The sequence below is a fragment of the Equus przewalskii genome, chromosome 8 (assembly GCF_037783145.1).
Source record: "Equus przewalskii isolate Varuska chromosome 8, EquPr2, whole genome shotgun sequence".
In the NCBI taxonomy this organism is placed as follows: domain Eukaryota; kingdom Metazoa; phylum Chordata; class Mammalia; order Perissodactyla; family Equidae; genus Equus; species Equus przewalskii.
The window spans coordinates 18,689,176-18,707,451 of record NC_091838.1 but is presented as its reverse complement, the minus strand read 5'-3'; positions in this window follow the sequence as shown (position 1 = coordinate 18,707,451).

Sequence of the window (18,276 nt, the reverse complement as noted above, 5' to 3'; positions counted from 1 at the left end):
AAAAACAAACTCTGCTAAATAGAAGGCTGTCAAAATTCTAACATTTTCTACATTGAAAAGTGTAGACAATTCAGACCAAATATTTTCATGGTTTCTTATCTTCTTTCCTAAGGTCAAAGTACATTTCCTTCTTTTTTTTTTTTTTTTTTTTGGTGAGGAAGATTGTCCCTGAACTGACATCTGTGCCAGTCTTCTGCTATTTTATATGTGGCACGCCTCCACAAGATGGCTTGATGAGTGGTGTGTAGGTCCACGCCTGGGATCCAAACCCGCAGACCCTGAGCAGCCGAAGCAGAGTGTGTGAACTTCACCACCACACCACAGGGCTGGCCCCTCAAGGTACATTTCTTTATCAAATATTTTTATAAGATAAACCTGGTCAAATAAGTTGTCTCTACTTATGGTTCTTTTTAATATTTTGCCAAATTTAAATGTTACAAGACTGTAAGCCATCCATTCCACTTCAGAATCTAAATTTTTTCAATTAAAAGTAGGAGTTCTGTCAAAAGAGCCCACAAGTCAATAACCTCCAAAGCATAAGCACAATTATAGATTTTTAAAATTAAATCTCATACAACATGAGAGTCTTCAATGTTTCATTGTTCAATTTCTCCTTTGTCTTTGTAGGGATAAATTTCACTCTCTTTCCTTTTGCAACTTTGTTTTCAATAGCTGCAATTTTTAAGAAGCTTCCAAGCTAAGGTTTTTTGGCCCTTCATGCATTGAATACTCTGATTAAACATTTGAAACTGATTTTAATCGAAATACAATCAGAAGACTGGATTAGATCAAAAAGTTACTGGTGCTATTACTGAAGCCGCCATGTTCATATTAATTGCTTCACTTTGTGTACTTATACAAGAAAACTGGGAATTGAAAATGAGTGAAATTAATCTGGAAGAAATAGCGATTGATCTAAATGAAAAGTCATGCTTTACTGAGTGACATGTGAATGCACTTTCTGCAGCTACATCATCTTTCTGCCCAGTCTTCTTAAAATTGCAGGAAACTTTTAAAGCAGGTGGGTGGGGCCTCAGCAGATGTGTCTCCTGCATTTCCTCTGGTCAGTGATGTCACCTTAGCCCCTCACTGTGGACAATAAATGTTGGCAAACACTTTGTTCAAGTTTCATGTTCATTATCAGCTATCTTGAGACAGAAATTTGAATAATTTTTCATTAAATATGAATTTTTAGGGGTTTTTTGGCTGATTGTTGGCAGAAAGATTTATCGCAAAATAAAAAAAGCGTTCTAAGTGTGTGTTTCCCATTGCTGCTGTAACAAATTACCGCAAACTCAGTGGCTTAAAACAACATGAATATATTATCCTACAATTCTGGAGGTCAGAAGCCCAAAATCAGTATCACTGAGCTCAAGTCAAAATGTCAGTAAAGCTGGTTCCTTCTGGAGGTTTTAAGGGGAGAATCCGTTTCCTCGCCTTTTTCAATTTCTGGAGTCCACTTCCATTCCTTGGCTCACAACCCCTTCCTCATACTACTCCAACCTCTTGGTTTGGTGGTAACATCTACTACTGACTCTGAGCTCCTGCCTCCGTCATCTAAGGACCTTTGAGCACATCGGGCCTGCCTGGCTAATCCAGAATACTGTCCCTATCTCAAGATCTTTAATTTAGTCTCATCTCCAAAATTCCCTTTGACAAGTGAGGCAGTATATTCACAGGTTCTGGGGGTTAGGACATGAACATCTTTGGGGGAAAAGGGACATTATTCAGCCTACCACACTAAGCAATATAAAATCAAGTGTAGATTTACACAATACAGTAAACGACACAACCAGTGTAGCAGGAGCTTCCAGAAACTTCCCATGTGCTCTGAGGTAGAACTTCTTAGCCTCTATTTCCTGAACATATCCCAAGTACACCTAGCCTATATCTCACTGCATTTCCCATTGACCCTGTTGACTGGCAGCCTGGCATCCCACAGGCCAGAGCATGAATCCCAGCACAGCTAGCTGGTACACCATGCCCCAACAGCGATCAACAGCTGGTACAGCAGCATCAACTACCACCACCTGGGACCAGAGGGCGTTAGTTATCGCTAGCTGCTCCTGTCCAAGAGTGCTTCATCTTATCAGGAAACACAGTCCATGCTGTCCTTGAAAAGAAGGTGCTGGTTGTGTGGCATCTGGAAAGTTTCAAGGAAAGAGACTGGAAAGCTTAACCGTCTTTCAGATTCCACCACGTGTTGAAGGGAGAACTCTGGCTGCTTCTCAGCGTCTCACACACTACTTGCCAAGACCGGAAGCTGAAAGTAGAGGCCAGCAAACCCATCCCTGCTTATCTCTGTACCAGTAACAACAGTACCTCCTCCAAAAAGGGAAATCTGGGACAAATGCTAAGCGAGACGGGATGCCAGAATAAGAGGCACAATCAGGGACCGTCTCAAGCAAGGCTGGACCCATGGTTTTACTCTAATAAGTGGAAGAAAATGTAATGTTTCCTTTAAATTAAAGAAAAAGAAAAAGAAAGTCAACATTTAACTAGGCAGCCATTAATAATAATTGAGTTTAACAACAATGGAATTTAACCTATGTTTACTTACTCTAAATTATGTATTGCTTTCTTTATAGGCATAAATAAATAATAGCTTGTTTTACAAAGAAGATATATATTTTAGAGGAAAATGTTAAGAGACTGGGTTGTCGGGTGATCTTGTTCTTACTTATTCATGAACCAATCGAACCTAAGCAAGGCGGCACCTACTGGCAACTATACAAATTGTAAGAACTACACCAAGAACCAGCCTGGCAATTCAAAATCTAGTAAGTGATAATAAATAGTAACTCCCCTCAGGTCAACATTGCCTCTCACTCTCTGTGCATATCCACACCTGCTCCTGCATGGAACCCTCATCATCACATATTCTTCAAATTCTGATTCCTAGGCTTCTGGCTGCAGAGCACTCCTGGCTTCTCCTTATCTCCTTGACTTTCTCTTTCCTGTCTTCCTGACTGCTTTCTCCTCCTCCTCCCAGGCTGTAACTGTAGGCATCCCCCAAAACTGAGGCCTCAGCCCTTTGCTCCCCCTCTTTACAATTACCCTCTTGGAGGATTACCTACTATCCATCTAACTGAAGTTACATCTCCTTTCTTGACACCCACCCCAACTTCAGGCCTGATTGTTATACTTTCTTCAAGTTTCAGCTCAAGTCTGTCTCTAGACCTCACTATTTTATTTCTGTGAATTCTAATAGCATGTATAACCCACACCACACAATCTGAAATTCGATTAGATATACATATATATGTATATGTGTGTGTGTGTATATATATATATATATCCTATGTTCTTCTCCACATTTTATGTATGTACCTCTGCTCCCTTCTCAACCAAAGTGAATGCTCTTCAAGCATGGAGATGAGGTCTTTTATTGATTCAATCAACAAACATTTACTGAGGGCCTACTATGTGCAAATGCTGTTTTAGATACATAAGTAGACAAAATAAAGATCCCTGACTTCATAGAGTTATATTTTTAGTGTGATGAGGTGAGGAGATGAGGCAGGGGCAAAGAGAGACAGACACTGAACAATAAACTAATAAATAAGTAAGTTGTATATAGCATATTGATAACTGGTAAGTACTCAACAGCCTCACGTGGCTTGTAGCTCTCATATTAGACAGTGCAGGTCTAATATCTTCACTCACTGGACTTCATTTAATTTAATATGGAAAAAATGTCATAAACAAATCAAGCTGCCATAACAGTATTCATTTTCTCAGATGCAAAGCAGCCCACTGCATCCATATTTTCAAACTGCAACACAGGTGGCGGGAGTAGGCTGGGTTGCAGGTTTGTTTGCTTTTACTCTTGTACAAAAAGCAAACACCAGGATGACCACATTGGAAAATTCAGGTCCACAGGCAACTCTACCAGGTGTCACAAGGCTCACACTCTCAGGGCACAGTGTCATCTGATAACTCCCTTTCTTGACATTAAAAAATGCAAGAAGACAAATTGCCCCACAGACTCTGAAGGACAGTTACAAAGGAGAGGGTCCAAAAATATTTGGGAGATGATGTCACTGGAATGAATGGACTGCTTGCCAAGGTCTTGAAGAGAACTCATTGGAATACACAGCTTTCATACTTCATACAACTGTCTAATCAGAGACAGAAGCAGGCTGTTTTTATGCAGCTTTTGTGGGGCAGCTATTTTGATAGGACCACTATCTTGAGAGCTGCATCAAAACCACCTCATCAAATGCAACCTCCTTTCTGGGATGACCAAACCCCACGTGCACCCCTGATGCTTGCTCCATCCCAGGCCACCACCATTTACAGAGGATTTTTGCTTACTCTATTGCTTTCTGTTCTGTATTAGTCTTATAATGCATTTCTTTTTAAATGAAAAGTATATATAACAAGCAACGTTTGTAAAAAAAAAAAAAAGAAAGAAAGAAAAGTAGGTGATCATATTTATATGTGCTTGTGCTTGGAGCAAACATCTCTGGGAGGATATTTTTAAAACTGGCCATCATCACTGTCTCTGGGGTGGGAGGTAGGGGACTCAGGATCAGGAAGGGGGAGAACTCATTCCACACAAGATAACCTTTTGAACTCTTTGAGTATTTTTTCCATACGTATCTTTTACTTATTTTTAAAAATCATTTTTAAAATTTATTTTTAAACAGTTTCTAGTTTACAGAAAAAATGGGCAGAAAGTACAGGGAGTTCCCGTAGACTCCCTTCCACACTGAGATGGTACATTTCTTACAATTGATAAGCCAATATTGAGACATTATTATTAACAAGAGTTTAATTAATTAACAAGAGTATCCACAGTTTACATCAGGGCTCACCTGAGGTTGTACATTCTATGGGTTTTCACAAATGTATGATGACATGTATCTGCCCTTGTAGGGTCATACACAATAGTTTCACTGCCTTCAGCATCCCCTGTGCTCCACTTATTCATCCCCACCACCCCCCCTCCAAGCCCCTGGCAACCACTCATCATTTCAGTTTCCATAGTTTTGCCTCTGATTTTTTTTGACATGTGTATCTATTTTTTACATATTTTTCAAAAACCACTTTAAAGAGAGGGATGTCAGCGTCATGGTGGAGTGAGCTCTTCCCTTAGTCTCTCCCCATAAGATACAATGAAAAGGACATTCATAAATCAACAGAGGACATTCACACAACATAATAGATCTCTGAGAGAGACACACAGCCATACGTCTGAAGGTGGGGGTGCTGGACCCCCCCGGGAGGCAGGGAAAGGAAATAAGTGGATCTCCTCTCCCTTCCCAGTGGCAGTGATCTAGGGCATGGGACCTTGCACAACGGCCCATGCACAACTCTGAGAGGAGAAGAGGGGAAAGGCAGCCCTCTGCAGGAATGGTTTCGCCCTCAGAGTTGCCTCCCAGCCCATGGGTACACTCCACACTGAGGCAGCTAAGCAACCATGGGGGTGCCCTCACCAGGCCAAGCAGCCCAGGTGGGCAGCCAGGGAGTGCAGAGTGGTAGTGTGGGCAGGAAAGGAGGTGCCCCTGCCCTCCCCACCATCCCACCTGGAGTATCAGCTAGATCAGTTGGCCAGGGCAGGGGATCCCCACCAGAGCACCTGCACCTAGGTGTATAAAGCAGCAGTGGCCAGAGGCAGAGAGCTCTATCAGCATAACTTCTAACAGACAGGCACAATGGCCAGGGGTCACAGAGGGCTCAGAAAACACAGTTCCTGCCCCCCACCCACAGTGGTGGCAGGTGGAATCTGCAACCAGATACTACCACTATGCAACAGCAAAAGTCCACTCCATCAAACAGAATGAAGAAATATATCAACACTCCAGACCAGAAGGAAAATACCCAGAAACCTATCCTGAAGTCACAGAAATTTGCAATCTAAAGGACAGGAAATTCAAAATAGTTATCATAAAGAAACTCAATGAGTTACAAGAGAACTCAGAAAAACAGTTCAATGAACTCAGGAATAAAATTAATGAGCAGAGGGAATGCATCACAAAAGAGATTGAAACTATTTAAAAAATCAGAATTTGATTTGATGTTGGAGAAGAAAAACACAATGAATGAGATTTTAAAAATCTGGAGTCCTCAACTAACAGAGCTGATATTATGGAGCACAGAATTAGTAATTTAGAGGACAGAAATTTAGAAATGTTTCAGGTGGAGGGGGAGAGAGAACTAAGACTAAAAAGAAACGAAGAAATTTTCTGAGAAACATCTGACTCAACTGGGAAATTCAACATAAGGATTATACGTATTCAAGAGGGAGAAGAGAGGGAGAAAGGAGCAGAGAGTTTGTTCACAGAAATAATAGCTGAGAACTTCCCAAAGCTGGGGAAAGAGCTGGAATAACATGTAAAAGAAGCTCATAGATCTCCTAATTACATCAATGTAAAAAGACCTTCTCCAAGTCATATATTAGTAAAACTGGCAAAAGTCAATGATGAAGAAAAAATATTAAGGGTAGCCAGGCAGAAGAAAATAGTCTACAGTGGAACCCCTATCAGGCTTCTCAGCAGAATCCTTACAGGCTAGGAGAGAGTGGAATGATATATTCAAAATACTAAAAGACAAAAACTTTCAGCCAAGAATACTCTATCCAGTGAAACTATCCTTCAGATATGGTGGAGAAATACAACCTTTCCCAGATAAACAAAAGCTGAGGAAGTTTATCTCCACAAGACCCCCCCATAAGATGTGATCAAGAAGGCCCTCATACCTGAAAAAAAAAGAAAGGGTTTACAAAGCCTTGAGCAAGGAGATAAATAGACAGACAAAATCAGAAAATCACAGCTCTCTATCAGAATAGGTTAACAAACAATTATAACATTAAACATAAAGGGAAGGGAAGCATCAAAAATAACTATAATCACTTTATTTTAATCACAAACTTGCAACACAAAACAGAATAAGGTATGACAACAATAACTTAGATGCAGAAGGGGAAAGGGATAGAACCTGCTTAGTCTAAGGAGATGAGAGGCTATCAGAAAATGGACTATCTCATCTATGAGATCTTTTATACAAATATCATGGTAACCACTAAACAAAAAATCAGAACAGAGACACAAATGATAAATAAAGAGAAAATCATCATAGAGAATCACCAAACTGAATTGGCAGTTGGAAATACATGAGATGAGAAACAAGGGAAATAGAGAACAACCGGAAAACAAGTGATAAAATGGCAGTATTAAGCCCTCATGTATCAGTAATCATTCTAAATGTAAATGGATTGAATTTTCCAATCAAAAGACACAGAGTAGGGGCTGGCCCAGTGGTGTAGTGGTTAGGTTTGTATGCTTTGCTTTGGCAGCCCAGGGTTCACTGGTTTGGATCCTGGATGTCAACCTACACACTGCTTATCAAGTTACACTGTGACAGATGTCCCATATATAAAATAGAGGAAGATGGGCACAGATGTTAGCTCAGGGCCACCCTTCCTCAGCAAAAAGAGGAGGATTGGCAGCAGATGTCAGCTCAGGGCTAATCTTCCTCAAAAAAAAAAAAAAAAAGACACACAATGGCTGGCTGGATTAAAAATAAGACCCAACAATATGCTGCCTCCAGGAAACACATCTCAGCTCCAAAGAAAAACACAGGCTCAGAGTGAAAGGATGGAAGATGATACTCCAAGCTAACAGGAAACAAAAGAAATCAGATGTTGCAATACTTATATCAGATAAAGTAGACTTCAAGGTGGGCAGCATCCCACCTTGAATGCAATGAGAGAAAAATAGGGGCAGTATATAATGATATAAGGAACACTCCTCCAAAAGGACATAACGCTTATAAATATATATGCACCTCACACAGGAGCACCAAAGTACACAAAGTAACTATTAACAGACCTAAAAGGAAAAATTAACAGCAATACAATAATAGTAGGGGACATCAACACCCTGCTTACATCAATGGATAGATCATCCAGATGGAAAGTCAACAAGGAAATGGTGGAATTAAATGAAAAACTAGACCAGATGGACTTAATAGATATATATAGAACACTCCATCCAATATCAGCAGAATACACATTCTTCTCAAGTGCACATGGAACATTCTCAAAGATAAACCATATGTTGGGAAACAAGGAAAGCCTCAACAAATTTAAGAAGATTAAAATCATATCCAGCATCTTTTCCAACCATAATGCCATGAAACTAGAAATCAACTCCAAGAAAAAAGCTGGGAAAGTGACAAATATGTGGAGACTAAATAACATACTACTGAACAACCAATGGATCACTGAAGAAATTAAAGGAGAAATCAAAAAATATCTGTAGACAAATGAAAACGAAAATACATCATACCAACTCATATAGGATGCAGCAAAAGTACTCCTAAGAGGGAAATTCATAGCAACACAGGCCCACCTTAACAAATAAGAAAAATCTCAAATAAGTAATCTTAAACTACATGAAACAGAACTAGAAAAAACAACAAACAAAGCCCAAAGTCAGAAGAAGGAGGAAATCATAAAAATTAGAGAAAAAATAAATGAAATAGAAACCAAAAAAACAGTAGAAAGGATCAATGAAACAAACAACTGGTTCTTTAAGAAGATAAATGAAATTGGCAAATCCTTAGTCAGACTCACTAAGAAAAAAGGGAGAAGGCGCAAATAAATATAATTAGAAATGAAAGAGGAGCAGTAACAACGGATACCACAGAAATACAAAGGATTATAAGAGAATACTTTGAAAAACTACATGCCAACAAATTGGTCAATCTAAAAGAAATGGATAAATTCTTACACTCAAATAACCTCCCAAAACTGGATCAAGAAGAAATAGAGAATCTGAATAGACCAATCACAAGTAAAGAGATTGAAATGGTAATCAAAAGCCTCCCAAAACACAAGAGTCCAGGACCAGATGGCTTCTCTGGAGAATTCTACCAAACGTTCAAAGAAGATTTAATACCTATCCTTCTCAAACTATTCCAAAAAATTGAAGAAGACAGAACACTTACTAACTCATTCAATGAGGCCAACATCACCCAAAGCTAGTCAGGGACCAACACAGAGAAAGAAAATTACAGACCAATATCGCTGATGAACATAGATGCAAAAATCCTCAACAAAATATTGGCAAACCAAATACAGCAGTACATTAAAAGGATCATACACCATGATCAAGTGAGATTTATTCCAGGGATGCAGGGATGGTTCAACATCTGCAAATCAATCAATCTGATACACGACATTAACAAAATGAGGAATAAAAACCACATGATCATCTCAATAGTTGCAAAGAAAGCATTTGACAAGATCCGACATCCATCTATATGATAAAAACTCTCAATAAAATGGGTATAGAAGGAAATTATCTCAGTGTAGTAAAGGCCATATATGACAAACCCACAGCCAACATCACACTCAATGGTGTAAAGCTAAAAGCCACCCATCTAAGAACAGGAAAAAGACAAGAATGTCCACTCTTACCACTCCTATTCAACATAGTACTGAAGGTTTTGGCAAGAGTAAGCGGGCAAGAAAAAGAAATAAAAGGCATCCAAATTGGCAAGGAAGAAGTGAAACTCTCACTGTTTGCAGATAACGTGATTATATACATATATAGAAAACCCTTAAGAATCCATCAGAAAACTATTAGAAATAGTCAACTACAGCAAAATTGCAGAGTACAAAATAAACTTATAAAAATCAGTTGCATTTCTATACTCTAATAATGAACTAACAGAAAGAGAACTCAAGAATACAATCCCATTTACAATTCCAACAAAAAGAATAAAATATCTAGGAATAAATTTACCCAAGGAGGTGAAAGACCTATACAATGAAAACTATAAGACATTATTGAAAGAAATAGATGGTGACATAAGGAAATGGAAAGATATTCCATGCACATGGATTGGAAGAATAAACATACTGAAAATGTCCATACTACCTAAAGCAATCTACAGATTCTGTGCAATCCCAATCAGAATCCCAATGGCATTCTTCATGGAAATAGAACAAAGCATCCTAAAATTCATATGGGACAACAAAGGATCCCAAATAGCTAAAGCAATCCCAAGAAAAAAGAACAAAGCTGGAGGCATCACAATCCCTGACTTCAAAATATACTACAAAGCTATAGTAATCAAAACAGCATGGTACTGGTACAAAAATAGACACACAGATCAATGGAACAGAATTGAAAGCCCAGAAATAAAACCACACATCTACAGACAGCTAATCTTCGACAATGGAGCCAAGAACAGACAACGGAGAAAGGAAAGTCTCTTCAATAAATTGTGTTGGGAAATTTGGACAGCCACATGCAAAAGAATGAAAGTAGACTATTATCTTACACCACACACAGGAATTAACTCAAAATGGATTAAAGACTTGAAGGTAAGACCTGAAAGCATAAAACTCCTAGAAGAAAATATAGGCAGTATACTCTTTGACATCAGTCTTAGAAGCATCTTTTCGAATACCATGTCCACTCAGGCAAGGGAAACAAAAGAAAAAAATAAACAAATGGGCCTACATCAGACTAAAGAGCTTCTACAAGGCAAAGGAAACCAGGAACAAAATGAAAAGACAACCCACCAACTGGGAAAAAATTTTTGCAAATCATACATTTGACAAGGGGTTAATCTCCAAAATACATAAAGAACTCATACCACTCAACAACTAAAAAACAAACAACCTGATCAAAAAATGGGCAGAGGATATGAACATATATTTTTCCAAAGAAGATATACAGATGGCCAATAGGCACATGAAAAGATGTTCGACGTCACTAATCATTGGGGAAATGCAAATCAAAACTGCAATGGGATATCACCTTACACCCATTAGAATGGCTATAATTACCAAGACAAAAAATAACAAACGTTGGAGAGGATGTGGAGAAAAGGGAACCCTCATACACTGCTGGTGGGAATGCAAACTGGTGCAGCCACTATGGAAAACAGTATGGAGATTTCTCAAAAAATTAAAAATAGAAATACCATATGACCCAGTCATCCCACTACTGGGTATTTATCCAAAGAACTTGAAATCAACAATTCAAAGAGACTTATGCACCCCTATGTTCATTGCAGCATTATTCACAATAGCTAAGAAATGGAAGCAACCCAAGTGCCCATCGACTAATGATGGGATAAAATATATATATATATATATATATGGAATACTACTCAGTCATAAAAAAGGCAAAATTGTCCCATTTGCAACAATATGGACAAAACTTGAGGGTATTATGTTAAGTGAAATAAGCCAGACAGAGAAAGATAAACACTGCACGATTTCACTCATATGTGGAAGATAAACAAAAACATGGACAAAGAGAACAGACTAGCAGTTACCAGAAGGGAAGGGGTTGGGGGTGGGCATAAGGCGTAAAGGGGCACAATGGTGACTGACAAATAATAACATACAACTGAAATGTCACAATGTTATAAACTATTATGACCCTAATAAAATAATTATTTTTAAAACTGTAAAAATATTTTTGAAAAGTCTATTCAAACTGAGCTAACTTCTCTGGGGACCCCCCTCCAAACTGTCATCATAAGGAAATTTAACAATACTGAAGAATCCTGTATAAAATGTGTGTTGAGAAAGTTATTAGAAACATAAATGGCCATTTTCCTGACAGCCTGTTGCTGAGGAAAAAGGATCATATTGTATCCCAAATGTCCTCCCCTCCTCTCCCTCTGCCTCTTTTAGTGTCTAAAAAATAATTCAGTTGATATAATCGAGAAATTACACAAAGCAGAGGTATTTCCAAATTTGTTATTAATTGAATGTCATGAATACGGTTGTTGCAACTGAAAGAGCAAAATCAGAAGACATAAGAGATCGAACTCTAGGGAGCCACGTGGATTCTCAGAAAAGAGACCACAAAATAAGGATGACAGTGCCCTTCCTGAGATCATACACCAGGTAAACATGCCACTGTATATGTTATTTGTGGTTGTTACTGTCTTCTATCAGCTACCACCTGCCCTGGTGACCTGACACACCCCTGCTCCCCAACTTAGTCCCAATCCCCATGTCAGGGGAGTTCCAGAGGACTAGCATGGAGGGGATGTTCAGGGACTGAATGGGCTTGCAATGGATGAAGCTCTTTGTCTTAACTGTATTTGATAATAAAACAGCTGAAAAATAAGAGGTTTTCTGTAAAGGCTGTTTTAGGTTTCTTTTTTAAGGCTGTACCAAAGTGCTTGTGTTAAAACAATGTCAAAACGCCATGTGCCCTCCCCAACTTAATGAATGCTAGTGCACCTCCTGCTCCAAGGAGAGGAAATGGAGGCAGGCACAGGGGGCAGGGACCATCCAGTGCCACCAACCCAGGTACAGTGGCCTGTACAATACATGTTGTGTTTTATATAAACCAGTTTCCCTGGATTAAATGCTCTCCACCATCACAGAGCAGATTCTTTCATTTTGTATTTCCTGGAGAGACTATCAGAATTTCTGAATTATCTAAATCAGTGCCAGATATCAATGCCAGAATGATCAAAATCAATCTTCTTGCTTGCTTTTAATGACACGCTGTGATTTAAAACCCCAGTGCTGCAAGCACTAACAGTGATTAGAGTTTGATTCTAATTTCTCCATGATCTTCCTTACAAAATGCATGTCAGTTAACCATCCTCAGCTTTAGAAGGGTTGTCTGCAGGAAACAAAAGGGGTATGACAAATGCCGGACGTGGGTCTGAGGTCTCCTGAAGGAAGAGCTGTGATCAGAGCGGACAGTGGCTCTCCAGCACAGCACCTTTTGTTAGTAAATTTTACTCGATTAAGAAAGCAGTTGAGTCACCCTGAAGTCTTAATCCTTATAGGAATCACCTGCTGAGTTTGTAAAGCTCCATCTCGTTTCTTGATACCCACCCAAACTCCAGGCCCAAGAGAGGTCCAGGCAGATTCCTGGACCCCTCACCAGAGATGATCATAGGTTAGGGCGGGGCATTCAAAAACAACCCAGGGGATTCAGCTGCTGGTGGTCCAGTTGGCTGTAAACCCTCAGTGACGGAGTGATTTTCTTTCACCTTTATTTCACCTTCACTTCATTTCCCTGTGGCCCACATTTTTCTGGAGAGGAAATAGAATCCCAAAGGGCACCCTTATTTAACTATTCAGATACATCTTTGCATATTTGCATGTAATTTATATCCAACCTGTTTCTAGAATTGCTTAAGCGCTTCAATGCCTGAGCAGGATTGCGATGGAAGAGAAGTGTTGGGAAAGACTCGGTGAGCTGGGACTTCAGGTTCTGCAAACATTTGTGAGCAGCTATTATAGGCTCAGCAGCTGTCTTCACAAATACGTGCTCTCAGGTAGTCCTCGAAGCAATCCCATTTTCTAAATGAGGAAGCAGTGGCTCAGAGAGGTTCAGCAACTTGCCCGAGGTCACAAAGATTCTCTGTGTGTTTGTGTCTGCATCACAGTAATAATGGACGGGTCCATTACCCCACAGCCGCAGAAGAACTGGACAAGCAAGAATGAAATCACTGGTCTTTAAATTTAACGGAAAAAGGAAAATACCTCTTGAAAATGTTTTCAAATGATGGCTACATGAGCATGACCAGCAATAAGCCCTCTTGGAAGGGGAAATAATTTGGCTACTTGTGGTTAAGAAATTTTGCCCCACCCTCAATGTCATACCTACCAAGTTGGTGAGCTCCCTACTCACTATGCCCTCCTCTTGAGTCATATGAATGTGCCAGGGCCGGGAAAGAGGGGAAATTCCGTTCAACAGCTGAAGTCTTGTTTCAGGAATGAGTGACTCAGATGCTGCTGACAGACTCCCTGCCCAGCCAATCAGCCTTGCTGTGGAGGCGCACATTTTCAGGGCATACTTGATGGGACTTGGGCTTCCAGAGCCCCAATTTTTAGCATATGGCTAAATTCTGGGCCCCAAGACTGTAGACAAAATCTTCATAAAGCTCTAAGGCAGGTGATTTAACTTGCCTGTTGACTTCACGTCTTCAATAACCATGAACTGAGTGCCCACTGGATACCGAAGACACAGAGGAGAAGGCAAATGGGACAGAGACAGAGGAATGTTGATAACGCAATGGGATAAATGCGGAAACAGAGGAGGAGCAAAGAGGCAGAGGCCCCAGAAGAGGACTTACTGCTCTTTCTGGGATGTCACGAGGACCCCAGGGGAAGGTGGGACTGGACAGGGCCAGGAGGATGAGGTTGCTGGGTGGAGAGAAGCCATTTTAGGCAAAGCAAAACAGCAAAAGTGGAAAGGGGGCACAGGTCAGGCAGCTCGGGCCTAGAACGCCGTGCTCAGCGTATGTTTTTGATTCTGGTTGGCAGTAGGGAGGCATGAAGCCCCCAGAAAGAAGAGTGTTCTGAAGAGGCCTCTGTTACAGAAAGCTCTCACTGGCTCTGTGTGTGACATGACGGATAGTGCCAATATGTTGGAAAGCAACCGAAAAGAAACAGGGAAGGGGAAATCGGAAAGGAAGGCTGAGAGCCTGGATACTCCACCGATCTATAATTAGCCTTTGAATAATTACATGGATTACAGTGAGAAGTTCCCAGAGGATCACAACACTAAAACCCAGAGTATGGTGACTTCCATTCGATACCTGGTGCGTCCTTTCTAGTGGCACATTCCAAGTGTGACAGGGAGTGGACAGCACCCAAAAGGCCATATGGTCCCATCAATTCAAAATGACCACTCTCCTTAGGCGATGAGGTCAGCTCCTGAAGGGGGCTAAGTTTCCCTAGAACACTTGATTTCTTTTCCTGGACTCAGCTTACTCTGAAGGACACAACCATGCCTTGAATTGTAGTCTTATCATTTTGCTTTGCCCATTAATTCACTCATTTATTCATTTAATGAACATTTGTGAAGACCTACTATGTGCTAGCAGTACAAGGGTTATAAGGAAAAATGTAGAGACAAGGAAGAGATGGCTCCTGTCTTCCAGGAGATTCCTTCTAATGTATAGCATAGCTCTAATAAAATAAAATCTGCTAACTGGGCCTTAAGGACAGCAGAAAAAAGATGTTATGGGGATTCTAAGTGAGAAAGGTGATTTCAGAAACTTAGTCACTGCACACAATTTGAAAATTATGTATTGATCCTTGTTTCTCCAGGTGTGACCCACACAACCAGAGCATAGGCATCCCCTGGGAGCTTGTTAGAAATGCAAAATCATGGACTCCACCCAGATTTACTGAACCAAATCTGTGTTTTACTAAGATCCTCTGGTGGTGAGTATGCACACTGAAGTTTGAGAAGCACTGGTTTAGAGCCTATAAGGCCATAAATCTTGCTCGAAATATGGTTTGTTTGTCTTCTTAAGTAAACCATTAGCAGAAAGTGATCAAAACGCCAACTCCCTGTATGGTGAGATTAGTCAAACCACAACAAAATCCTTCAAAATTATATATTCCTGAAGTGCATCTCATATTTCCAATTCTCCTTTTATTCAATCTGAGAGGGATGCAGGTGTGTGGGGCTCAAAAAAAGAAAAGAGAAGGGGAAAAAATAGGTCCTCTCTGGGAGGCAGACAGGGCTGGCAAGCTACCAGCAGATTCAGTTCTAGAAAATAAAGTCTTTGTGGTTTGAGGTGGTCTGAGACCCTTTGTCCTTAGATCTCCATTTCACCTTGCCCCGCAGCTGCCCTGCGTGCTGCCTCATCAGGACCAACGCATGCATTTTTGTGCTAGTTTCGCTTCATATGTGGGTCAAGAAACATGTGTTGAGTACCGGTTAAGTGCATAACATGATCTAAACGCTCTCAGGTATGTAAAGGCGCGGCCAAAAATGTGTAGAAATAATTATAAGAATAGGTAGAAAGCAAGTGGTACCAAAAGAGAGATACAAACCGAAGACCACAACTGTTCAGATAAAGGAGAGAAAATTCCTGGCTCGGGAAATGCAGGAAGGCTTCATGAAGGAGGCAGCAGAACCAGCGGGGCCTTAAATGATGATTAGGGTTTCAAGAGGCAGATTTGGGATTAGAGCATTTTAGAAAGAGTGTCTAGCCCAGAAGAAGTATAGAGGTGGTAGGATGAAGAGTTTCTCCAAGGAGATGAGAGAATCTGGTTGAGGAGTGTGAGAGAACAAGCTAGAAAGGAAGGCTTGGATTTAGGTCATAGATGGTCGCAAATGCCCAAATGTGGGCAGCAGGAAGTCACCGAGATTTTTGAGTAGAGCAATGCCATGACTATACGTGTGCTTTGGAGTTCTTGTACACCAGACCCTCCTGGCGGGTGAGCGAGTAAGTGGGAAAGGGTAAGAAGTCATGAGCCTCCTCTTGTGTGCTACAATCCTCTGTTGAAGACTTAGGTACTATCCTCTTTCATGTTCTTCCATCTCCCCACGCACCCACCCTCCTGCCAACCATGCATCAACAGATGCCCAGCATCTCAAAGTGAACAGAGGCTGGATTGGGGGCCAGCCCCCACGGGGGCCTTGTCTGAGGGTTGGGAAGTGGCCCAAGCCCTGTTCCCAGGAAGATAGCCACAGAGCACAATGTGTTATGATGGTGAGTATTAAAGCACCAATTTATCAAAGTCTGGGGTTGTGATGATTATCATTGGGCATGTTTATCATCAGAAAAGAGAGCATGATCAGATAAGAAACCCCATTTGACAATAATCTCCTTTCACGTGTACTTGTTTCTGAGTACATGCTGTTCTAAGAAGAAACATTCAGTCCCTTTTTCTGTGAACCTGATTCCTGTGAGCCAGCTGTTTCTTCATTCTCACATTAGCATCGCAGAATTGGGAACTGGATGGAAGTGTAGAGCCCTTTTGCCAATTCCCTTATTTAATGGAGAGGCTGAATGACTTGTCCAACTGCAGTAGGTCAAGCTAGAGTAGAGCCTTTTAAAAATATATAAACTATAAAAGCTGGAGGATCCCTAGCATCCTCTCACTCAGAAGAAGGGACTTCTCTGTCACCCTTGTCTACAAGGCTGTTGCAAGACCAGAAAAGCCCAGTTCCAGCCTCATTCTGGGCTGCAGGCCAGCAGGAGAGGGCCTTCACACCAGGTGCCAGGGTCCATAGAACCTCCGACCGCAGAAGCAGGCGACCCACCGCAGGACGCCGCCTGGATGTCTCCACCCTTGGCCTGACTCCCATCCAGTGTGCAGAGAGCCTGTCTTCACTCTTAAAAACAGAAATGTAACGGAATTTTAAACTGTTTGGAAGAGAATAAGTTAAGAAAATGCAACGTATTCTGCTTGGCCTAGACCAAAATACAAAGAGGTTGGTGTGAAATCACTTCCTCAATGGGAACTAAGTGAGACACGCTCAGTTGCTTCCCAGGGGAGGTGAGAAGGAGTCCTTCTCTCTCTGCAGTTCTTCTGGAGAACGACTCTACGTGGTGGGTAAAGTCCCTCCCGACGAAGTGTTCAGGGCTTGCCACTGCTCGAAGAAGGAAAGAACGACACCTCTGCCAAGTCGAGGCCACAGGACTCACCTTATCAAAATATCCCTTCAGGCCTTAACAGCCATGTGCTTTGGCTTAAACTTACAAAGGAGAAAGGAGATGGCCAGTTAAGGCATCAAACACTGGAAGTCCTTGGCAGATTTTCCTTTGACTTGGGCTTTCTCTAATCACCCGAAACATAAGGTGTAGGAGTCACAGCTCCCGTTTCCAGAACAGTGCCGGCCAACACGAGGGCAGAGCCTTGCTTTGCCTCCTGACTTATAGGAAGAAGGCAAGATTCACAGCCTCAAAACAACCTCATGTCAGAAAATAAAACACTGAAGCTGGAGAGACTGGACTTCCTGAGAGTAAGATAAAGACAGATCAGAGCATTCAGTCACCCAACCAGCCTGCCTGCTGAGCGAGACCAGGGCTGGATGGTGAGGAGGTAGTCTTCCTCCCAACAGTTATGTCAGCAGTGTCCACTGGAATATAATGCATTCCACATATGTATTTTTAATTTTTCTAGAAGCCACACGTAAGCAAAAAGAAACAGAGAAATTAATTTCAATATTTTTATTTAGCCCAATGTAGCCAAAATAATTTCAACATGTAGCCAATATAACAATTATTAGCAAGATATTTTACATTTTCTTTTGTCCTAAGTCTTCAAAATCTGATGTGTATTTTACACTTAGAGCACATCTCAATTCAAACCAGCCACATTTCAAGTGATGAATGGCCACACGTGGTTAATGGCTACTGTGTTGAACCTCTCAGAGTCAGAGAACTAAAAATAAATGAAAAAGATAATTTAAGGACACCAGTATTCTAGTAGGGGAAGAGGTGGACTGGTTCTCTGGGAAGATGCCACTGTAAGTATTGAAAAGAATATCATTGTCATCACCAGCATAGTCTTTACAGAGTTTGTTC